This window comes from Sciurus vulgaris (assembly GCF_902686455.1).
Source record: "Sciurus vulgaris genome assembly, chromosome: 12".
Classification (NCBI taxonomy): domain Eukaryota; kingdom Metazoa; phylum Chordata; class Mammalia; order Rodentia; family Sciuridae; genus Sciurus; species Sciurus vulgaris.
The window spans coordinates 31,702,851-31,728,002 of NC_136473.1; the positions used below are offsets into that span (position 1 = coordinate 31,702,851).

Sequence of the window (25,152 nt, forward strand, 5' to 3'; positions counted from 1 at the left end):
TACAATGACTTGTTAAGTCATTTCATTGAATTTTTAAAGGCCAGAAAATCTAACTGTAAAACGAAAGAGGATTGATTATAGGAATTCTATCCTTTTCCTAAGGAATTGCCTTACTGGGTTCCATATATCAGAATAGAATTTGACAGCATATACTGGGCTGAGAGCATTGTTCTTAAGTTATTTTAGTTTAGTCTGAAATATTCTTTCTCATGGTTCTTTGGAACGGTGGCTTGGATCAAAATCAAGTAGCTTCAGTGCTTTATGAACTGAGGACTGACTGGCCTAATTTTAAGTGTGTTTAAGTATTTGGATACAAGCCCTGCTTATCTGAAATAGAACTGGTGCTTTTCATGCTTTTCCTCCTGATTCTAGTAAAAGTTACTGAAAATATGTTGACTGATGGTAGCAGTAGTTATTCTAACCATGGTTTTTATAAGATTTTTGTATCCTAGCTTTGCCATTTGACTCTCAAGTGGTTTTTCCTTATATGTATGCAGATAGAGGAGCAATTACATATTGATAATATTAAGGTTAAATGAAATAGTATATATAAAGTCCTTATGAGTTTGCTTGGTGCATAAGAAGCACTTAATTGGTACTGATTCCTTTTCTAACCTGATTTGTTTTCTTTTTTTCTTTTTTTTTTTTGTTAATAAACAAAATTTTATTTGAGAATAAAAAAAAATAACAACAATTCAAGACAAATATGCACACGCTGGGGTAGGTTGTCCAGAGAACAAAGGAAAGGTTAGGGGTTTTATTAGGACAAAGAAATCTACACAAGTTATCTTGAACAAAGGTTCATTGGCACTTTCGGTGCTACGGGAGCTGCTCTGAGTGGTAGCAGTTACCATGTAAAGTTAGTCTTAAGGTCAGAGTTGGCAGTTCCAACATCGGTCTCTAAGTAGAAATAAGACAAGCTGTGTAGCTATCAAGCTATCAGCTAGTAAACTCTGGGGTCTGGTGAGGGGCAAACGGGGATTGGAAAATAAAGATTGACAAGTACAGATCTTGAAGATAAGGCTGGGACCTGGCGGAGCCTGGCCTCTGATGGAGCTGCAGGTCGTAAAGAGCCCCTGGTTCAATCCCCAATATTAAAAAAAAAAAAAGGAGTAGGAAAGGGGCCCTGGAGGCTACACCCAGCTCCTACACTGTCGAAGAAGACAAACCCTGGTTGTAAAACCTATAAAATGCAGGTAACCTGGTCTACTATACTGGGGGAAAGTGAGTTTAGGTCCTCAGGCCTAAACTCACTTTCAGGAGACAGAAGAGATTAAAGGAGTGGGGACTTCAGAATAGAATGGCTAAAATGAGACTCACTCCTCTTTTTAATGATCCAAAACAAAACTCATCTGCTTCCTCCCTAATCTGCTCCAGGTCTGGAACTCCTTATCCAATCCCAATTCACCCTTCTCCCTTTCTCTTCTCAACGTTGAAACTGGATTCGCAGATCCTCCATACTCCTGGTGTCTCCATTCCCACCACCAGTGCCTCAGTTCAGGGGACCCCACCCTCTTTCTCCTGGGGAGCAACAAGAGCCTCCTAACTCCACCTCTAGTCCGCAGCCACTGTCCCACAATCCTCTTTTACCCTTAGCAGTCATTTTCCTCATCCCTTAAAATCCTGCAAAGGCTTCTTACAGCCTTACAGAGCCTGCCACTCCTGTAAACTCCCTGGCTGCTTGCCCTACCTCCAGGCCCACAGTCAGTTCCCAGGACCCTTTCGGGGGACAACTATCGCTCAGTATACATACCACTTTTTCCTCCAAAGTCTTCACTAAGACACTGCCCCACCGAGGGGTCCCTTACTCTTCTTAGTGTCTTATGCATACCTCCTGTAATAGCACTTGGCATTATATTGTAATTTTTAGATCCCTACCTATCTCCTCCAACCCAATTAAACTATAATTTCCTTAAATGCTTGTGAAGTGAAGCATCTAAGGCAGGGGGCGGAGGAGGGGAGCCAATTCCAAAAAGATCTGCTTGAATCAGTAATGCCTTCATGCAAAACACTACCTAACAGAAGAGCTATCCGTGCCACGCAGAGTGGGTCAGTGGTAGCAGGATATTGATATAGAGGCTGTGGTGAATTTATGGCCAGCTGTTAAGCAGTAAAATGTATTAAGAGGGAGAACCAGGAGTCCTAGGCTTGAAATCTAACCCTGTCCCTTCTAAGCCACTAGGGTCACTATGGGTAAGTTAATTAACCTAAATCGCAGTTTCCTTGCCTGTAAAATAAGCAAAATAGGACCGCGCAACTGTGCTATCAGGTGAGACACGGCTGTAGCATGCCGGGCACAGAGCAGACTTCCGTGGCTGCTAATAAATGTCAAACCTTTTCCACTTACACAACACTGCCAAAAAGTCCAAGGTCACATATTCTGCGTTTGGGAACATTTACCACTCTTCCAAAACCTTGACCACACCCTGAATCCCAGCCAGCCATCTTGCAGATGAAGTAGGTCATAAAAGAATATTTAGCAAAAAAAAAGAAAAAGAAAGAAAGAAAAAATGATTTTAATTTTAATGCAAGCTCTTCACCACTGCTGAAAGGCAGTTTCAAATACCTGCCCAACTCACAGCAGCATCTTGGTATATGAAAACTAGGAGGATATAGAATGAATCTAATATAAATAATGATGCCTTGGAATGCAGGTTCCAAGAGAATGAACTTAGTCATAGATCTGCTCTATGGCGCAATAAACTCACTAAGGGAATACATAAATAACAAGTAGCAATGAAGTTAAAGAACTCTACTATAAGGCAAGAGAGGCAAAAAAAAAAAAAAAAAAAAAAACGGGGGCACAAAAATTCAAAGTGATCTGAGAATGAGACCAAAAAGGGCCCATGTCAAAACTTCTCAAGTGACTGGTCTGGTTTTACCAGTCCTTATTTTACATGGAGTGTATAAAATTTCATTTTATTACAATATGAAACTCTGCCTTACCTAATTTCCTCATTTAAAGTGAGAAATCACTTTCATGCCTGTTTAAATCCTGACATGTACACTTGAACTTTCTTTTACACTTGAACTTTCAATAACATAAATATATTATTTTTTAAACAAATTGTCACCTATCATATCTGCAACACAACAAAGTTTCCACCAATAGAACAAAGCAAATGCAAAAGCTTCAAGAAACTGAATTAAAAAATAAATAAATAAAAACTTCAATGAAATCGTTCCAAAAAAGTTCTGTGTTCTAGATTCTATTAGGAGTAAAATGACCATTTATTGAACTGTCCCTTTGTGTTCAGGTCAACTAATTTGTAGAAGATAATTTAATTTTTCACATTCATTTCAATATTCTGTTGACCTTGAAAAGTTTCTTCTATTTCTTCCAAATGTTACATGTGTTCCTCATATGGTCACAAAAAAAGTTACACCTTCCTCAAGGGCTGGGTAAAGTGAAGAGACACATTTCAGATTATACAGTATCCTTTATTGGTCTGTATGCTTTACTGGTTTGAAAATTCCTTAGTGAAAACTCAAATATGTAAAAGTCTCTCAACAAGGGGTTTATTTAGAGATCATAAAGCAAAAAAAGTAATTTTGGGAAATAAAGGACTACTGAATAACAGACTCCGCCTGAAGAGAAACTGCCCATCAGAATTAATATGAAAGAAAAAAAGGGGGGAGTGACATTTTTCAAAACTACATAAAACAATGTGCCTCTAAGCAGGTCTCTTCATAATCCCTGAGTGAAACTGCTCAATATTCTTCTATTTTAAGATTACATTCCCGATGTTTATTGGGGAAAACAAATTCAGGAACAGAATGAACAATCCTGACTTCCAAACAACCAAGTATTACAATCAATGAAATTATTTGCTTCCTTCCCTACCTGACCCTTCTTAAAACCCACCACTTGCATGCTTTATCTCTGGAGAATTTTAGTGACTACAAAAACACACTGACTACTCTGCAGCTAAAAGTGGAGCATGGGGTAGGCTGGGAATATAGCTCAGTTGGGCCTTGCGAGCACAAAGCCCTGGGTTCAATCCCCAGCACTGCAAAAAATAAAAAAATAAAAATAATAAAGTGGAGGATGGGAGTCTTACAGAAAGAACCTACCTGATAGATGACTACTTTCTTAATAATGCTGGGAAGTTTATATGAACCAGAGGAAGAAATGGGGAGGTAGGCTGAGGGCCCAGCCAGCAGGAGTACGGACAAGGAAGCTCCCAATTTGTGAAAAGGCAGTAGAATCACAGGAAATTCCTTGTATCCCCAACTGCCACTATTTTTACAACACTCTTTCTAAACAATCCTTACAACATTAAGAAAGGAATCTGTATGATTCCTTTCAAAATGAAAACGGGAGAGTTTACAAAGCCATTTGCTTCTTGTTCAGTCTCTGCTGCAGCCAAACACAACTTTGAAAAGGAAAAAAACTAGGAAAAGGTATAATGAACGAGAAGATTTCCAGAAGTCATTAGTGGTCCATAAAATTACTAGAATTTAACTGGAATCCTCTAAACTACTGAGAAGATACAAATTTTACCAAATAGCATGGAATCTGTCTGTAAGCCACCTTCCAAACATAAGGTATGTTTACTCAACTCATACAATGACATGGCCACACATATTTGGAATTTCAAATACTGCCTTTAAAAACATACACCCACCAAACACTCTGATGCCATCCAAACTATTATTTAAATCCCTGAAGACACACATAATTTATCCTGATTTAAATCTAGTTCTTCATTTTAGAAAACCCATAAGAATGAACACCCCAAGATGCTCTCTTCTTCAGACCCTAAAAAGAACGCTCGAGAAGCAAGCGGAGTTCCGAATGAAGAAAGAAGACAAGAGAATAAAACCTGAGACCCTCTCCAGGAGAAATTTTATTCTTGGAACATGTCATCTCCCTTTCTTTCCCCAAGCCCAAAAGCCCGGCAGTGCTGGCGCAATATCATCCCTGTCCAAAGCGCCAAAGAGTTGCCAACTAATCCCTCAAGGTGCTGATTTGTTTTCTTAATTAAACTTGAACCAAGCAACTCTAAAAATTGTATACAAAAACTTGGCAGTATATAAATTGACTATTTATGAATTGCAAATTAATATTTCTAGCCATTAGTTGTTGTGTTGTTGTTTTTTCAAATTTCTTATGCTTCATGTTTTTCTTTTTCTTTCTCTTTTTTTTTTTTTTTTGTATTTCTGTGATTTTAAGCATTCACTTTATTGCAAATTTTGTTTTTCTGGTATTTTGGATGAGGAAAGCATATGATGAGGGTGTGACTGTGAGACTGGGGGAGGATACTGCTTTCTAAAAAAGTGATGGGGAATAAGAGGTGGCAGCTAACAGGCTCAGTGTTTATACTCTGCATAGCATCTGGCCATCACCACCTGACTTTGCAGCCTTCCCTCCCAGGATTCCCTTCCTAAATAATCTGCTTACTGTTCTATGAACATGCATTTCATTTATTTTTCCTGACTTTTTGCCTTTGTTTTGCAGTTTTACCCTCTTAGAACACATAAGTTTTTTCTCTTGATTTAGCACCTGAAAATAACTGTTTGAATTCCCATTTCCTCCTTGTATTTTTTCTAGTTGGTCCTTACTGGTCCTCACCTCACTGATTCTGTGCTTATTATCTACATTCTATTTATATGTCTCTGGATATAGGATTCTTTCACTCTTCTTTCTTTTCTTCTTTTCTTCTTCGCCTGCTTGCAGGCAGCATCTGCCCTTCCACAAATCCATCCACAAATATCTGTACTGTGTCTTGCTGTGTGCCAGTCACTGTGATACTGTGAAAGTACTGAGGTCTTAGGGAATACTTGACTTGTTCACCAAGTTTTTTTGGGTGATAATTAATATAGGTACATTGTGTACTCAGGCTTCCTAAATTGGCAACTAAACCTAGTAAAATGTAAAGTTGAAAATTGCTAACTCTTTTGGGCAGTTGATATTAACTATTTTCATTGAGATGAGGTTGAATTAATGAAAGAAGAATGACGCTTTGGTAGAATTTGCTTTCAGAGAACATCATCTATTCTTACTTCTAGAGCTACCCTTTAGAGTTTCATCTACCTTTACCTACCCTTTAGAGTTTCATCTGAGAAATCTACTGTTATTCTGATTGGTTTGCCATTTTAAGTGACTTGGAACTTCTCTCTTACAGCTTTGAAATTCTTTATTCTGGAGTTTTGATATTGTTAACTGTAATGCATCATGGAGAGGGTCTTTTCTCATTTTGTCTATTTGGGGTTTGAAATGCTCCCGTATGTTAATGTCCATATTGTTCCTAATATTTGGGAAAATTTCTGCTATTATTTCACTGAATAGGTTATCTATTTCAATAGTCTGTATCTCTCCTTTCTTCTTCAAACCTATGAGTCTTAAATTAGATCTCTTTAATGTTGTTGTAGACTTCTTATATACTCTGATTCTTGTTTTTATTTTCTTTATTACTGTCAAACACCTTGTCTTCAAGTCTCTCTATTCTGTCTTCTGCTTAATCTAGTGTATTGGTGAGGTTCAACTGAGTTTTTTACTTGATTTACTGTTTTATTCATTACCAAGTGTTCTGTTTAGTTTTTTCAGAATCTCTTGCTTCAGATTTCCAATTTGTATTCTGTATTGCCTTCTTTAACTTATTCAGTTGTTTATTCGTATCATCTTTGAGTTTACTGGTCATTTTAACAATCAATTTTTTGAATTCTTTGCCTGAGATTTCATGTACTTTGATTCCTATGGATTCACTTATTAGGAAGATAAGAACTTTTTGGGGGGTCATTTTGTTGGCCTATTTCCTCATTTTCCAGTTATTATTTGTTGAGATTTGCACATCTCTTGGGATTCATTTATCTTCTACTTTTTAGTAAGCAGTTATCTTTTCACCATGTACCCTGAACTGGGTGTGTATCTCAGCACAAATATATCTTCTTGGAATAATCTTGGTGGTTGGTTTCAATCATCAGAACTACTTTGAGAGGAAAGTGTAACTACCAGTAACATCAGTATTTTGTGTGTGTGTGTGTGTGTGTGTGTGTGTGAAAACATAGTTTATTTTCTCAGGTTTTTGTACTTTATTTTTACAAAATAGCAGACAAAATTCGGTTCTTTGTATTAATACAGAATATGTAATACATATTGAAATATATATATGTATATAGCACTTAAGTTATAAACGCACAGCAAAGTCAGCATCACTTAAACAGCCACCGTGTTTTTCACATAATTAGGGTTTCATCAGGAGCTAAATAAACACTGTTTTCAGCTTAAATGCATAGTCTTTGATGCTTTATCTCCATCAGTATTTACAAAAGCTAGTCTAAAAACTATTACCATCTACAAAAGTAATAAGCTCCAGAATATAATTTTGCTATCATGCCATAATAAAAACAACATTATAGAAAGCCAGAGAGAACTAGTCACTTCAGTGCAACTGCAGTAGGTAGACTTAATCGTGATTTTAAGATGAGTGCTATGGGAATCCAAAAGGGATGCTTCTGGATCTTCAGTTGCCAGATGCTTTATGGTCCAACCACCTCTTAATCCAGATTAAAATCATGCCACTAATCACCTAACTATGACAGAGGGACGTTGCATAGGGACTCTCTTCATCTCTGCTTTCTTTTAGTTTCTTGGCTGCCTGTGTTGATAATTTAATCTGCAAATCAAGTCTCTGTAGGAAATCTCTGGCTGACACTTCCTCGGGCTATATCTCAGATTCCTGAGGACTGGGAGGAGGGAGGTCTTCCCCAGCCACCACAGGCTCCTCTTGTGAAAAACTGCTATCAACAGTTTATTTTCGTGACTTGGTACTTGAGCGCGATGCCCTGCAGCGTGTCTCCGGCTTGGACCAGGTGCTCCACCAGGCGCTCGATGACGCCGGCGCCCAGCGGCATCCGCACGCTGGCAGTGCTGCGGTTCGAGCGGGTCTTGGTGCGGGCCAGGCTCAGCGACAGCTGCGCGGCGCGGCGGCGGCGGCGGCTAGGGGGCCTACGACAGCGGCGCTTCGGGGCCGCCTTCCCGCAGGGACAACGCGGGCGAGGAGTCCGCCTTGGGTACTGCCCGGGCTGCCAGGTCGGGAAGCTGACAAGGGGGCGGTGCCTCCTCTGCCGCCACCGCCTCGCCTCTTCCTCCTCACAGAGGCTGTGGCTGGTCGTTCCGCAGGGAGCGGCGGGCGGGAAGCCGAACAAGGGAGCTGCGGGCCGGGCATGGCGCTCGTGGCTCAGGCGAACCTGCAAGGGGAAGAGCGAAGCGAGCGCCCCGCAGCAGTCGGTGGACTGCGGCAGCTCCACCCTGCCCGCCCGTCAACTTCAGTATTTTAAGAGCAAACAATACTTACTACTAAAATATGTAGATCAAAAGGAAAAGAAAAACTAAAAAAGTCAAGAAGGGAGTGAGGGAAAAGAGAAAGAAGAAATGTGGAGAGGAGGAAAGATAAAAGAGGGGATTACTAATGGGAAAGACATTAAAAAGATATCAAGAAAAAAACAGTTAATAGAAAAAAAAAAAAAATGCTGCAGGCAGCACCTTTCCATCTAACCCAGACCTGTCCTATTTCTACACCTTACTGGCATTGCTTCTTATTAGAGTTCAGACTGTCGATTTCTAAAGAAAGAGGCTTCCACCTTTCTCTGCTCTGCAGATCCAGAGTAGCTGGCAGCTATACCTCCGATGGCCACCCAGAGACCTATAGGTCTCTACCACAGTTTCACTTCAGAGCCCAGATTGACTCCCGATGTCACTGGATCTAACGATCCGATGAGAATTAAAGCATAGGTGGTTGCTGAATTTTAGATATCTAGCTAGCTAGATAGATAGAGTTGAAAAACAGGAAAGAAAACGGCAGGAGTTTCTGATCTCTTGCATAGAAGCTTAAACAATAAGACACTTAAAACTGGGTGCCCTTCCCCACTTTAAGTGAATATACCGGGCAGCGTGGAACCATCTCCTCCTGCACCAGCTCACTGATTAGTATTTGAGTATCTTTTCTGTTCAGATTTGTTTTGCTTGGAAGTGGAGCTTGCCTTTCTCCAAGTTAATGGGAAACTTTCTTTTAGCTCTTTAGAAGGGCGCTCCCCCTATTCCACCAAGCTGTCCTGGGCCCAGTTCTGTGTACTCTATTTCTTTCACTAACTCTCTCACTCTAAACAAGAGTATTTCTGGGTTTCACCTGGTTGCTAACTTTCTGAGTTGCACTCTAGCACTTTCCCGTGGTCTTTCTACTTCATCATGCAGCCACAGAATATTGTTTGATTCAGTCTTGGAGAGAGCTAGTATGCAGGATATGCCTTAGTCTGCCATTTCCAGAGTTCCCCCAAAAGACGATTTTATTAATGCAGAAATAGTGATTGAGTTTTTTTTTTTTTTTTTTTTTTTTTTTTTTTTTTTTAAGGCACAAGTTTTCTCTTTTAAAAGGATAATAGAGTTCCCCAGCTGGAGAGATCGAGCGCGGCTGCGGGCGTGCGAGGAACAGAGGCTGTGGTGGGTGGAGGTGGCACCGGGAGTAGCCGAGTGCCCCTCCCCGCCCCTCTGGAGCCCCAGCCACCCACCGACCCACCCACCCGCCGGTGGCTCGCGCCCATGGCCGCGCGCGCTCCGCGCAACCCCAGGTACTTTGCGCCCTGTGCCGCAGCCAGCTCGAAGCTCCGCACCACCGCGGCCATTCTCACCTGGCGGCGCTGCCCGCCCACTGCCCCGGCCACAGCCCCTGAGCCCACGACGACAACCGCAGCGACCCGGACAGCGGTGGGGGACGCTGCTGAGTCGAAGAGAACTCAGCCTGGCCACCGGACCTACTTACTCGCCTTGCTGATTGTCTATTTTTATAAGAGTTCATGACTTTTCTAAAACTTTTGTATACAAAGGAACGTTTTAAAGAAAGACGTCTTCAATATGTATTTAATCCAAAGAAGAAGGATCTCAGGCAATTTTTGATTTTTTTTAAATTTCTTTTTTCTTATGGTTTTTGGTTTTGGCTCCGTTTCTAAGCTTTTCCATCCTTCTGATTTTGGGGTTCGGATACCCCAGCTGCTTCGGGCACCCGAGGACCTTCTGGGCCCCACATTAATGAGGCAGCCACCTGGCGAGTCTGACATGGCTGTCAGTGACGCGCTGCTCCAGTCCTTCTCCACGTTTGCGTCTGGCCAGGAGCGAAGGGAGAGGACACCGTGTCCAGCAGGTGCCCCAAATAACCGCTGGCGGGAGGAGCTGTGTCCCACATGAAGCGACTTCCCACGGTGCTTCCCGGTAGCCCCTACGGCCTGGCGGCGGAGACCGTGGCCACAGACCTGGAGAGTGGCGGAGCCAGCGTGCGGTGGTAGCAACCCGGCCCTTCTACCCAGAAGGGAGACGGAGTAGTTCAACAATCTCCTGGACCTAGACTTTATTCTCTCCAACTCATTGTCCCATCAGGAGTCAGTGGCCCCCACCGTGTCCTGGTCGGCGTCAGTCTCATCTTCTTCCCGGTCAAGTAGCGGCCCTGCCCGCGCGCCCTCCACCTGCAGCTTCAGCTATCGGATCCTGGCCGGGGGCGACCCGGGTGTGACGCCAGGTGGCAGCCACCTGTGGCTGGGAGTCTGCACCCGCTTCCAAGGCTCCCTTCAACCTGGCGGACATCAAGGATGTGAGTCCTTCAGGCGGCTTCGTGGCTGAGCTCCTTGGGGCCGAATTGGACCCAGAGTACATTTCGCCGCAGCAATCGCAGCCGCCAGGTGGCGGGCTGATGGGCAAATTTGTGCTGAAGGCATCGCTGAGCGCCCCTGGCACCGAGTATGGCAGCCGGTCAGTCATCAGTGTTAGCAAAGGCAGCCCTGATGGCAGCCACCTGGTGGTGGTAGCGCCCTACAGCGCTGGGCCGCCTCGCATGTGCCCCAAGATCAAGCAGGAGGCGGTTTCCTCGAGCACTGTCGGTCGACCCCTAGAGGCGCACTTGGGCGCTGGACCCCCGCTCAGCAATGGGCACCGGCCTAGCGCACACGATTTCTCCCTGGGGTGGCAGAGGGAAAAGAGGGGTGGGAGGGGTGGGGGGAAGGAAAAAATAACAGAATGAATCAAACATTACCCTATGTAAATTTATGATTACACAAATGGTATGCCTTTACTTCATGTACAGAGAAACAACATGTATCCCATTTGTTTACAATTAAAAAAAAAAAAAAAAGAAGTCTCCTCTTGGCTTCCTTACCATATTCAGTTACCAGTAGACTGCTAATCTGTATCCCTACTAGATAACTTTCTTCTGGGAATCAGGCATATCTCATATGTTGCAGATCTAGGGGATTCACCTTGTCTAAAACCACACTTATTTTCCCCATCTTCTAAATACCCTCCTCCTGTGTCTCTCAGTGAGGACATTATTGCCCAGTCTTACCATATTTCCTGATTCCTTCATTCTCCTCACACCTCATACTCAATCTTTACACTTTAAATATCTCTTCAAAATCTCTTCTAATTTCTGTTGTATTACATCTTACTTGCATTGTTTTTTGCTGCAATTGTTCAGATCACTGTCACCAGCCTCTTCATCATTCTCCTGCCCTCAGTCTGGCTCTTTTCCAGTTCATTCTCCACAAGGCAAAAGAGTAAAGTATGTAAAATGCATAGTTGGAGCCAGGCAGCCAACTTGGGAGGCTGTTGCAAGAGAATTACAAGTTTGAGGCCACCCTCAGCAACTTAGTGAGACCCTGTCTTAAATAAAAATAAATAAATGAATAAATAAATAAATAAATAAATAAATAGAATTGGGTTGTAGCTTGGTGATAAAGCACCCCTAGGTTCAATCACCAGTACAAAAAATAAAATAAACAAGTAAAATACACAGTTGGGGGCTGGGAGTTTAGCTCAGTGGTAGAATGTCTGTTTAGCATGTGTGAGGCCCTGGGTTCAATATGCAGCATCAGAAACTAAAAAAAAAATTAAAATATACATTCAAACACTCTAGTCCTAGTTTAGGAAATATTTCAGTGCTCCCATTTTGCCTGAAAGCTAACGTTTAAATTTTTTTTCCCTCTGATACTGGAAATTGAATGCATTGCACATGTGAAACAGTGCTCTGTTGCTGAGATATACCACTGGCCCTAAATTCTTGGCGTGAGCGTGCTGTGTGTGTGTGATGCTGGGTATTGAACCCATGACCTCACTCATGAAATTCTTTTTAAATATATATGTATAAATTAAATATTTTAATATATGTAGTATGTTGTATGCCATTATATTGTTAAAAAGAAAAATCTTAAAATAATTTAAAAGACTTTGAGCAGAAAATAAAAAGGACTCATGAACTGAGTAGCACTGAGGACAAAAAGCAGTTCAGAGAGTTCTGCTGCAAAAGCTATGGACAGAGAAAATTTATAACCAGAAAATGGAAGTGACATACATAAATAACCAGATTGGTTACAATTTTGTTCTTGTCTTATTTGGACATATTTTTGGCAGTTTTTAGCCTGTGTTTGGCTGAATGTCCAGCTGCTATGACTGGCCAAGACTTTCCTGTGATTGGCCAAGACTTGGGGACACCGAATAAACTCTCAAGTTAGATTACAATTTGTTTACATATTCAATTGGGTTTATAGTTCCGTACGAATGGAGTCAGCATCAGGATTAATTTAATAATATATAAATAATTATATTGCATATTATGTATGTGTCATAAAATATTATATGTAGTTGAATATATATTAATATTTAATACTCTGCACTATGTCCCTTCCTTGCTCAGTCTCCCCTACCCTTCATCTTGCCCTAAATGAGTCAATTGGTCATTTTTCAGATATAATCTTTCAGGTAGTTTTAGATATCATGAACATTATTTTCAGTAAAAAAAAAAAAAATCGGGTTGAGGTTGTGGCTCAGTGGTAGAGTGCTTGCCTCACATGAGTGGGGCACTGGGTTCAATCCTCAGCACCACATAAATAAAATAAAGATATTTTAAAAATCTATTTTGCCAGTTCTTCATTTCATGACAAATTCACACCATCAGTTCTTACAGAACTCTTCATTTTGTTACTGTTGTTTTCATTTCCCATTCTAACATGCCTTGTGAACACATGCTTTTATGTGTTTGGTATTCTTGAAAGTATATGTATTTTTGTAAGGTGTATAGTATTTCTGTGTGTGTTTAGCTTACACAAATACTCTTGAGTTGTAGACATCATTTTTTTAAAACTCAACTGGCTTTGGAAAAAATACTACTAATTTTTTCTGGGTGAATTCCTATCTAGTTTTTTTTTTTTTCTTCTTCTTCTTAGTGCTATGTAGTATTCCCAAGGGTGAAAATTTTGCTGAGTTGTACAGCACCAGAGGGCACTATTCACCTTTTATTGCATGTGCTTAACATTCCCCTACAGTTTTGCAATGTGGTGGCCCTGGGCGCATTCTCTAGATTTTATTCAAACGTTTGCACATTGATAACCGTCTATATTCCCTTATTTCTCAGGTCAACACAGAAAACACTCTGATGAATATTCCCACATTAAGTTCTATGTGGAAATTTCTCTGACATGTATTACAAAGTAAGATTACTTAGCCATACAACAATGGCCTTACTCAATTTGTCTAAGTCAATTGGGTTCCTTTCAGATTGCCTTCTCTACTTTATAATCCACGGGCACAGTAAATTGCTGTTATTTAATTTCCACTAATCCAATGGGGAAAAGTAGTCACTCATTGTTTTACTTTTTACTATGTATTTATCTGATGACCAATGCTTTTGAGAAAACATTTGCATACTTTTAGCCATTTGGGTTTACCCTTTTATGAATTGCCTGTTCAAATCATTTTACACTTTTATGTAGTATTTCCTGATTTTTCTTATTATTTACAGGGTTTCCTAGTATATTCTGGATATTTTTCTGTTACTAATGTTGAGGATATATGATAGTCACAAAGCCTCCTTCTGGTCTTTTATTAGAAGCTAGGAATCTAAAGTGACTTTTCTGAGTCCCTTATAGGTTGTGTTTCAGATGAAATTTAGGTTTGATTCTGTGACACATTTGGAAGGTCTCAGTCAGACTTAGTGTCCATTGTTTCTACTTGCAAGTAGAGTAGAGGACCTCTCTAACTCTTCTGGGGCAGTGTGAGCAGGGGTCTATTGTCCAGGTCCTAACTTTGTGAATATCCAGGGTAGGTATGCTGTGCCAGTCTTTCTGGTGTGACTGGTGCAGGCACAGCAATGGGTCAGAAGCCAGCTGCATCCAGAGGTAACATCTAGAGGTAGCAATGAGGCTTCCTGGCAGCAGAAGTGTGCTTTTAGAGCCTGGAACTTTAGGTCATAGAGGTGGTGACTGTTTCTTTGATATCCTGGTCCTACCTTATGGCTTTGTGAATAATATCTAAAAAGATTTTAGAACCCTTTTATTCAAGTTTTCCAAGATTCTGTAAACCAAGTCACACCCTATAGTAAATCTCTTTCTGTTAAAAGGATTTGGAGTAGATTCACTTCTTTGTAATCTCAACATACAGAATTGGATTTAAATAGCAAATAGTTTCCTCGGATATTTATCCTTTTTAAATTTTATAGTATGGTTGGTTGAACAGAAATATTTTCATATAATCAGATACATTTTACTACTTAGATAGATTTTACTACTTAAATATCTTCATATGGCATTCTTCTTCTAAGCAACACTTACTAATTAGATGTTGCTTTCCCCCTACATTTCATATATATTTCATCCTAATATCTGAATTCCAGATGCAAATTTCATATTATAAAATCTGTATCTAAGATAGTTTGTACTGTTTTCCTCTCATTTAAAAAAATTGTTGCTCCTAAATCACAAAAAGTCTTCCTTCTATAATCTTCTATTTACTTTATCACTTGGCCCTTTACATTTAAGCTTTTGAACTAGAGTCCCCTTTAGTGTATGATTATAATGTAGAAATCTAGTTTTTTCTCCATATAGAAAACCAAATTAATGGACTTTCTTTTTTATATACAGTGGATTGAACCCAAGGACCTTTTACCATTGAGCTTCCTCTCCAACCCTTCTTATTTTTTGAGACAGGTTCTGGCTAATTTGCTGAGGCTGGCCTCAAACATGATCCTCCTGCCTCAGCCTTCAGAGTTGCTAGGATTACAGGTATGCACTGCCATGCTTAGCCTAAATAGTCTTTTGGTCAATGATTTTTACTACCACTTTTATGTCATACCTGTATATAGATTAATCTGTTTCTGTGGTTTCTGTTTTCCTTTAATGTGTATCTTTGTTTTAAGCCAGTACTACATGAGTCTTATAAATATAACTGCAAAACATCTGATTACTACTCCCAGAGATGTACTCCTTTTTTCAAAATTGACTTAGTTCATCATTATGTACCTAGTATGTAGTCTTCCCTGTAAATTTAGAAAGTGAGGAATTTGGAAGATGGTGGATGCAAGCTGGACAGTGAGTCCCGATTTCATCACAACACAGAAAGCAGCAAAGGAAAAGCAGAATTGAGAGGGAGGCGACAAAATAAATGTTCTAAGACTTGATAGAGTCTGAGATCTGGAGAGACTGGAAGGGTGGTTACCAGAGAAGAAAACAAACTCAAGAGTTCCCTAATCTAGAACCAAACCTGTAGATGAGAAGGGGGAAGGCGCAACAGAGGGTGAGGGGAAGGTTCATTCCTTTAAGTTCACTCACTTAAAAACAGTTGAACAGACAGATAAAATTTAAAGCTTGATGATATAGAAAGGCCCTCAAAGGAGTGCAAAAAACTTAAAATCAAATCATGAAAAGAATACGGAGCTGGGAGTCCATCTTGTGAAGCCCCCAGCTGACCAGTCATCCACTTATATCAGCACAGCATCTTCCCATGCCCAGACAGGTACAAATTAAATCAGAGGGAAGTCACCTCCAGAGGCACCCCTTAAGGGGCCAGAAAGAACTTCTTGAAGGACCACTACTATCCAAAAAAAAAAAAAAAAAAAAAAAAAAAAAAATCACTGAAATCCCTCTCTCCCCCCTCACTGAAATCAAGGGGAACAAACAAGCTGGTGGGGACCTGGGTGGGGAAGTGTGTCTAACCCTTCCTCAGGCTCTGTGACCCAGGCAAGGGTGGGAAGCCCTCTGCAGCCTCCTCTAGCTTGCTGGACTCAGAAGAGACAACAATGAAGCAGACTTGGCCCCAAAGGAAAGCAGATTTACTAGGCACAAGCACTTACATTGTGGGGAAACACAGTTTGAAGCCAAGGGATAGTCCCTGAGATTATGGGGCCATACCAGAGGGAAGTTGCCTGAATATCCAGTGACAGAGACCTATGTGCAGCAGGAAGGGTCTGATCCTAGTGTTAACAGGTGCACAAGGTGAACCATGATCAGAACTGGCAAGTTGTGGGATCTTGCATCAAATTTAACAGAAGTTAACAGAAGAAATCAATGCAACCTAGGGCAGTGGAAACTATAGCGTCCAGGTGAACCACCTGAGACCCTTCACTACAATACCTCGGAGAGTAGTATCAGCTGGGGGAATACTTCTGCACCACAGAATGCCCATGGAAAACCCACAAGCATTCTTGTGCTTATAGACAGCTGCCAAGATCTTCACTACTGTGAAAAAGATCCCAAAGAGGGGAGCAGGTAAACAGTGACCCACAGCAATCACAGGGACACTTCAGAGGCTACATCTTGAACTACTGCACACAATGGAAACAGCCAGACCACAACACTGCACACTCTGAGGAATCAGCTGCAGGCCCCGATATGACAAACCAGAAGCTGCTGGTAGGAGATTCAGAATAGCTAAGGAATTGGTTTCTGTGCCCTGCAGCTCAGGAGAGAGCCACAGCCCAAAACTGATGGAGAGCTGCTTAAAGTCCAAACTCCAAGGAAATCCAAATCAAGATTGAACAAGAATTTTCTTCACCTTGACATGGTATACTCTAAACAACTTTGTTAACTTTGAACATATAAATAACCCCTTAATGTAAATTATCCTTCCTTTTATAGATTTTTTTCTTTCTCTTTTTTTCCCTCTTCTATTTGCCCAATCTTCTTCCTGCCCCCTTCTAGCTCTCAGGTAAGGTTACAGTACATTTACTAAGTTTAACAACTAATATTTTGACCTATTCTAGAACTTTGTTATAGATTTACACCTGAATTTGAGGAACCACAGAGAATAACTGCATCAAGTTTTTGTTTTGTATAAAGTTGAATAGAATGAGGCTTGGCTTATAAGTGATTATAGTAAACAGGGCACAGTGGCATCTCTTATGGTGTTGCTGATATTGGGATCAGCAGAGGACACACATCGACTTAAAATATCATTATCTGGATATTCATGCAACCCAGGGCTCTTAAGAAAAGGAAGCTCACAAAGTACTCCTTCACTTTAAAGAAGTATACCAAAAGATGAAAAAGCAATGGAAAAGCAAGGGAAGAAACCATCCCAAACAGCCCATAATGCTTCAACAATAGATTTCATTGACACCACAGTGGAGGAAATGTTGGAGATGGAATTTAGAAAGTTCATAGTTATACTGTTCTGTGAGGGAAAATAAGATGTAAGGAGTAAAATCAAAGAAAATAAAGGAAGTGAAAGTTCACTCCAATAAAGAGATAGAGATTCTGAAAAAGAACCAAACGGAAATCCTTAAAATGAAAAAAATCAATGCCAAATTAAAAATTCAATGGAAATCATCATCAATAGATTAGGCCACTCTGAATATTGATTTTCAGAACTTGAAGACAAACTTATGTAATGTTGAAAATAAAGTTGACCATAGAGATGTTAAAAGGCTGTACAGAATATTCAAGAAATCTGGGATAACATTAAAAGGCCAAATTTAAGATTCACTGGGATAGATGAAGGCCCTGAATTAACAAACTAAAGGAATGCACAATCTTTTTTTTTTTTAATCATTATTAAGCTTCACATTTATTTTGTATACTTTTCTGTACTTTTCTTTTTTTGAGACAGGGTCTCATTGTGTTTCCCAAGCTGGTCTGGAATCTGCTGGGCTTGCTATCCTCTTGCCTCAGCCTCCCCACTAGCCAAGACTACAGGGCATGCAAGCATGCCCAGCTCATGTGTGCTGTTATTAAAAGGTTTAAAAAGTAATGATGCTCTCTACAGTAGTGGAAATGAAGATGGAGGAAGGTGGCTGATTTTTGACTCTGTGAAAAATGGGTAGAGGGAAGAGATAAGGAATACATCAGAAGGGGAGGCAGATTAAGATGAACAGCAGGCCCAGGGGCCTGGGTTCAGTCCTCAGAACCACAAAAAACAAACAAACAAACAAACATGAAGAGTAGTGTTGAACACTCTGGTTAGAGGACACCTGTGATACTGAAGTGGTAAGGTCCATGGCTGCTGTGTGAAGTCAGAGAAGCTGCTTATTCAGAGTTCATATTCCATTCCCCACAGGAGGTAAGTCAGTGAGGTTGATGATTCTGACACTGAAGAACACTGGGTTTAAAACTCCAGTTCTGTTACTTCACGGTTATTTGATCTTGAACAATTACTTCATCCCTGCCCTCCTAGCCTCAGTTTCCCCATGCACAGAGTCTGAAGTTATAATTCCTCACAGAACTTCTGGCAAATCTGGAATAGGTACTTGGGATGTATGGTCCCTTGGTTACCAATTAACATGAATGAGAAAACATAAAGACCAGGTAACAATCACTGCATGGTTCTTACACCTTTGTGTAAGAACTAGCCCTTGGGCTTGTAAATCTGGCATTCTGTAGACCTGCCGTGACTACAACCCCATGTCCCAGACAAGGCATGCCACTTGGTCCTCCTACACTGGTTTGTGGTATAGCCCAGGCACGTGGCTTCCTACCATCTTCCATCGAAAGGTGAGGACAGGAACTGCTGCATCACTGTGCTCGCAGAGTTGATCAGACCTACTTGAAGCAAGCCTCGCAAACCTGAGATGATTACAGCTAACATTTACCAAGCACTAAGTGTAGGGCACTGTGCTGAGTACATCACTGGCATCACCTCAGTGGGCTCTCCAAACCTTAAGGAGGTGGGCGAGTTTATTATCTTACACTGAAAAAATGAAAGTTTAAAGAGGTTAAATTCTTCAGGGTCACATCTTGTATGGAAGGGCAGGGATCTGAAACCAGACTGCTGAGATCCCTAGTTACTCTTGATACTATTTACCTCCGTTTTTTCTGGACCTCCCTGGCCGGGTCCCCATCTGCAGGCAGCCAACGTCACAGGCATCAGAGGCTGCCCAGCTGCAGCACCTGCGCTGATTGACTGGTTCTACACCAGCGCTAGTCTAACAGCAGAGGGCAAGCTTGTCCTTTCAAGCTACCCCTGGCACTGGGCTCACTTAGCAGGCCCGAGGGATGGGGCACGTATTACAATTGTTGGGCAAGGGGTACCCAACAAATGCCCAACTCTTGTGCTCTTGCTAGGCTTTGAGGACTCAGTGAGGCTGCCTCGAGTGTTTCTGCAGCGCTGGTGATGGCACCCGGGGCCTTGCTCATGCTTGGCAAGCGCTCGACACTGAGCTACATCCCAGCCTCCCTGAGGCCCATGGGCTCTAACTAAAGACCCGCAGATGCGTTTAGGATGGAATTTCCTAACTCTGCCCAAAGCCATCTTCATCCCCCATCCACAGCTATCTTCTACTCAAGACCAGTGCGGGCTTGTAACCGGAGGTTCACGCACGTAGGCAAGGACACGGGGGCAAGGCGGGGATACACCCTGGTACCTTAGCGACACTGGTCCAGGGAGGACAAGAGGCTGGCTTGAGGCCGTGGAGTCCCACGGAGGCTAGGACCCAGGTCCCTGCTACGTTAAGCCTGCGTCACCAGGTCTCCTCCCCGGGTCCGCGGCTGAGCCGGAGCCCTCATAAGATTCCAAATCGGCCCCGTGTCCCCCAGCAGGACCCTGCAGGTGTACTCCGAGTAAACTGAGGCGAGGGCGTTTGTGAATTCACTTCTCCCTCAGTCCCCAACCCGGGGACAGCAAAGCTGTTTTCCCTCTCCTCAAAAACGCACGGGAGGGCTGGGGAGATAGCTCAGCTGGTAGAGTGCTTGCCCTGCAAGCACAAGGCCCCGAGTTCGATTCCCCAGTACCGCAAAAAAAAAAAAAAAAAAAAAAAAAAAAAAAAAAAAAAAACACCAAAAAACAAAAACGCACGGGACAGCAGGAAAGAACGGAAGGAAGGGGAGGGGGTCTGAAACAAGGCAGGTGGGAGAGCCAGCCGACCCTGCCACACTCGAGATGGCGGCAACGGCAAAGGGGGAGGTCGAGCAGAACGTGTAGCCGCGTCTCCTTCAGTCCGCTCCGGGCAGGTAAGAGCCCCAGGAAGCAATGGCCTCGCCGCGAGCCGAGGCCAGGGTCCGGGAATTCGAAGCCGGGCAGCGGTGGCCTCTCCGGCGCTTTCCGCTCGGGACTGCCGCTTGCTTGGTCTCTTTCGCCACCGCCATCTTAGACCCGCGGGTGGGCAGCCGGGCAGGTGGCTGGAGTGAGGTAGGTGGGCCCGGAAAGCGCGGGCGGAGCGACCTCCAGGGCCTCTCCGCTGCAGCCACGGCCACCGCCTTCGTGTGGAGCTCCGACTCTGAGTCGCCTCAGCCCCGGGGCGGGAGCGCGCGGCCGGGTTGGGGGGCGACTGAGAGAAAGGAAGGAAGAGGGCGGGGAGTCCTCCCAGGAGGAGGCGGGGCGGCTAAGCTCCTCCCTCGGAGGCGGTGTCCGGAGGCGGTGCCGCCCCCTGCCCCGCGGTCTCTTTAGCGCAGACGTTCGCCGACCCGCCGGCTTCGGGCAGCGGCCGAAGCTACTGGAGCCGGAACAGCGGGCTGGGCGGAGGCTGGAGTGGGCGCTGAGGCGACCGCCATGGCGTTTCTCAAACCTCGCGACCAGGTAGGTGAGGGGCCGCAGGGCGGGATCGCGCCGCTCGGGGAGGAAGGGAAAGAGGGCGGGCCAGCGGTGTGAGTCGCCAGGGCGTCCGCTTGGCGGTCCTGCTGCGAGAGAAGCGGGATCCTGGGCCGGGTCCGGCGCGAGGCTGCGGGCGGCTTGCTTTTCAGTGTAGCTCGCGCCCGGGGAGCCCACGTGCCGCCCGGGCTGTAGCCGCCGCGCTGAGAGGGGCGGGTACCGCGCTGGCCGCGCTCGCGTCGGGCGCGCTGCTGGTTAGGCGCCTCTTCTTTCCTTCCACACCCATGGCTTTCCGCTGCCGGACTGGAGATGTGCTAGCGACCGTGACCTGGGGTCACCACCTTGCTCTCCTGTTTGCTTCGTGGTACAGCTGGAGGCACATACTCTCTCCCGGAAAGGTGGTGGTGGTGTGGGGGGGAGGGGGAACCAAAAAGCAAAAAAAGCCTGGTTGATTCTGCTAGGGATTCGTTGTTGCTCAAGTGTGCAAGTCCTCAGACTGTTTTCGTTTGACATTTTGTGCACCATCTTGGTTACTTTTCTTGACTTTGGAAGAGGTGGTCAAATACTCCCAAGTGCCAGAGACTCTGACACTTGGGAACTGAAATAAATACTTTGTGTCTAGGAATGAAATCGCAACTATACCTGAGATAGTCGTATACCTAAAGCTCTGGGAAAAGGTGCAGACGTTTTCAGGTATTTGTATCTGACTTTTAAGAAAATAACTAATAAACGTGAAATGTACCGAGTCACGGGAACTTAATAGTGCCGAGAATTTAATTTTACCATTTGACTTTCTGAACAGAATATATTGAACAGGTTTGAAGGGAAAGTAGCTTGCATGCAGTGGGAAACTGTTTAAAAAGTGAGTACCCCTTTTTACAAAAACAATGGGGGACTCTTAGCAAATAGCGTACCTTAAATTCTAAATCTAGTTAATACCATGAATTCTCACTTGCAAAGTGATTTTATGTTTAGAGTGATGATTGGCCCTATGTATTATTTCGTATCAGGAGAACTTTAACTGGCGTTGGTAACATCAGGTCATGATATTTTGAAAAACTAAAGTTTATACTTTGTATTCAAATTAGGTATACAGTATGTTAACCATTAACCACACGTCGCAAGTTAAATTTAACAAATAAGTTGTGTTCCATAGTTATGCTATTCATAACTCAAAAACTCAGTGGCCACAATAGCTGTTGATTATTGTATTGAACAGGACAGGTATTAGGATTTTTCACAAAGTTTTATCAGACAACACTGTTAATAACAGTTAAAGTATAAACCATATCTAATTCCCTTCCAGTCAGTGTACATTATACTCTTAACAGAATGAAACTCAAGGTTTAGGTGTAGGTTTTCCATGAACTTTTACCAATTTAGTAGGATTTTGTACTTTCATTTTTATTTCTAATCGTTCGCTTTTGAAAAAGTTATTTTTGTGTTGTAGATTATTGTGTGCATTAGGAATTTAGTGGACTTTTAGGACTATTTTATTTGCTATAAGGTTTAAACAGAAACAGGATTTCAGTTGGAAATGAAGTTGAGTTGCATCTTTGCACTCAAATATGCAAATATGGAGCAGTTGTGATAGTAGTGCCATTTTACATGATACCTACTAATATTTGGTGGTGATACTGTTCTTTAAAACCTGTAAATTTGAGAATACTTGGACAAGTTAATTAAATGGGCTGACTGGAAGGAAATATTGAGATTTATCTCTGTCCTACTGAATAATTGGTCTATCTGGTCTCTGTTTTGAAGGATTTTGAAGAATGAATTTGTTTTGCATGGTTTAAAGGGAATACCTGTTTCTAGCAATCATCTTACGTTGATATTTTATTAGCTGTTAAAAGTGATAATAAAAGTGAAATGGAATGCAAATACTTGTTAACTTTTCCCATCTGCAGGAAAAGCAAGTCAGCTCGATGAATTACTTTATTTGGAGGAAAGAAGATCTCAATAAGTACAGAGAATTTTAAAGTTGGAAGGTACTTGACATAGCTTCTGACTCAAAAGCCTTATATACACTTGAGATAGGAGGTAGTAGAATCTGGTTTTCTAGGTCTGTTTCAGTATGCACCGTGTATTTTGTTTTCTTCCAGCTTTGTAAAATATGTTTTAATACATAGAAACTATAAATGGGTAAGGGCTTTCTTCATGCTAATAAGTATTAGGAGGATTCTAGATGGCTTAAATATAAAACAAATGAGTAAATAAAGCAGTTCTCATATAATTCAAAAATTTGAGTGAAAACAGCATTCTCTCATTTTGTGCTGACATGTAATTATGGTTATAAGAAGTAATTACTACATTCTGTTTATCAGTAGATGGAAATAATTTTTAATTGTAAATAAAATGAAAATAATTTGTTTTCTGTCTGTAGGAGTTAGACACATGATTTTTTTTCCCTCGAATTATTTCACTTTGGTTTATACAGCATGAACTAATATTCAATTGTAGGGTCACTATCATGATTTTTACCTTTTCAGTTAGCAAAAATTAATCACACATGATTACATTGAATTTATCAGCAGTAATAAGAAAGGTAGAAGGTCTTTGTTTACATTAGGGATCACAAACTCCCAAACTGGGAAACTAAATGACAACTGACACTTGGCTTTAGTATTTAGAAGACAATGGAGAGTGGTAGAGATGATGGCCATAAGATAAAGTGTTAGTTGCTGCTCTGCTCCAGACCTTTGTTGCTATGCAGGTATAATAGTAGTTTTCGAACTCCATTTTTTTTTTAAGAAGCCATAATCCAAATTGTTAGGCAAAATCTATGAATGTTGGCAAGTTGGTAACCACCAATGGCAGTTAATGGTGTGCTTCTAAAAAGGGGTAAGAACTAGTTTGTAACTGCTAATTTAGATCAGTTGGAGAAAACAAACTACAAAACAAGATTCCTATTAACCGTTTTCAGGGCTGGGGAGTGTAGCTCAGTGGTAAGGTAAGACTTGCTTATGATGCATGAGGCACTGGGTTCAATCCCTAGCACCAAAAAAATTAAGTGAAAAATAAAAACAGTTTAAGATAGCAAACCAGGCATGGTTATGCCCTCCTGTGATCCCAGTTGCTCTGAAGGCTGAAGCAGGAGGATCACAAGTTCAAAGCCAACCTCAGCAAACTTAGCAAGACCCTGTCTCAAAATAAAAAATAAAAAGGACTGTGGATGTGACTCAGTGGTTAAGCACCCTTAGGTTCAATCCCTGGTACCCCCAAAAAAGATAAAATAGCAAAATGATCATAAAATTTTTTTGTTGTTGTTGTTTTTTGTTTTTGTTTAATGCTTGTGATTAAACCTAGGACCTTATGCCATGCTAAGCAAGCCATCTACCACTGAGCTACACCCTCAGCCCCATTCATAAACTTTTGTATGATATTTCAAGAGTTCTTTTAAAAAAAATCTTCATGGGGGCTGGGGTTGTGGCTCAGTGTGGGGCATTGAGTTCGATCCTCAGTACCACATAAAAAATAAGTAAATAAAATAAAGATATTGTGTTCATCTACAACTAAAAATTACATAAAAAGAACCTTCATGTATATGGTTTGTTACCCTTTGTATAGCCCTCAGGGAATTTCCTTTGTGAGGGTCTTGGTAACCTAGTACCAAGGGGAGGGTGTTGAAGACCTGGTCACAGCTAGTGGGTATGTCATGATCTTAAAACAATAGCTCCTTTAAGGGGTTGTAATTAACTATGACTGGGGGGGTTTAGTTTCGATTGTGTTTCCAGTTACTCCCAGTCTTGTGACCTATGACCTCTTTGATGTACATGTCTGATGTCCTTACTGAAATTTGTAGCCTTTTACTCCCCTCCCCTCCCTTAATACAATGGATATATTTTTATGATAATCTCTTGAGAATTGAGGGGTGTGAACCTAGGTGTTTAGTTCCAGTTAGGTACAGGCAAACTTATGTTCTGTAGGGGGGTGCTTTGTCACTCCAATTTTTTTTGGCCAGGGATTGAACCTAGGGCTTTCTGCATGGTAAGCATGTGCTTTACCACAGAGCAACATCCCCAGACCCACTACGCATATTAAAGGCAGCTTTTGAGATTAGTTTTGTTTTGTAGGTGGAAATAGGGAGAGGTATAAAATTGTATGATTGTTGTGTTGACAGAATTGTACATTTATGTTTGAAATTTATCACTAAATAGTTGTAAATTAGTTATAACTAATAGTTATAATTTAGTTATAACTAAAGTATAAGTTCTAGCCTGGGTTTTTGTACAGCCCTAAGCAAGAATGGTTGTCAAATTCATAAAACTGTTTTTAAACAACCAAACCAGAAGAAGCTGGGCTTGGGGGCTGGGGTTGTGGCACAGTGGTAGAGCACTTGCCTAACATGTGTGAGGCATTGGGTTCGATTCTCAGCA

The 25,152-nt window shown here is 42.0% G+C and overlaps 1 long non-coding RNA gene and 2 pseudogenes across 3 annotated transcripts in view; 2 read left to right on the forward strand and 1 right to left on the reverse strand.

The window, feature by feature from the left end:
• Window positions 1-6,990: 6,990 nt before the first annotated feature.
• On the reverse strand, window positions 6,991-8,171 carry LOC306641914 (lysM and putative peptidoglycan-binding domain-containing protein 2-like; annotated as a pseudogene). The gene is made up of 2 exons: window positions 8,078-8,171; window positions 6,991-8,028 (listed from the first exon to the last, which is right to left on the reverse strand). The product of its transcript is annotated as a lysM and putative peptidoglycan-binding domain-containing protein 2-like (transcript).
• A 1,434-nt stretch (window positions 8,172-9,605) lies between these two features.
• Window positions 9,606-25,152, forward strand: part of LOC306641915 — a 71,159-nt pseudogene continuing 55,612 nt past the window's right edge. Inside the window, exons 1-6 of the transcript XR_013766826.1 lie at window positions 9,606-10,971; window positions 16,470-16,521; window positions 16,954-16,960; window positions 18,631-18,741; window positions 19,095-19,325; window positions 20,379-20,761. The product of XR_013766826.1 is annotated as an uncharacterized misc_RNA (transcript). The remainder of the gene's footprint in view (window positions 10,972-16,469; window positions 16,522-16,953; window positions 16,961-18,630; window positions 18,742-19,094; window positions 19,326-20,378; window positions 20,762-25,152) is intronic.
• LOC306642449 lies at window positions 20,769-22,983 on the forward strand. The gene is made up of 2 exons (XR_013758529.1): window positions 20,769-21,137; window positions 22,684-22,983. It is a non-coding gene; the product is annotated as an uncharacterized lncRNA (long non-coding RNA).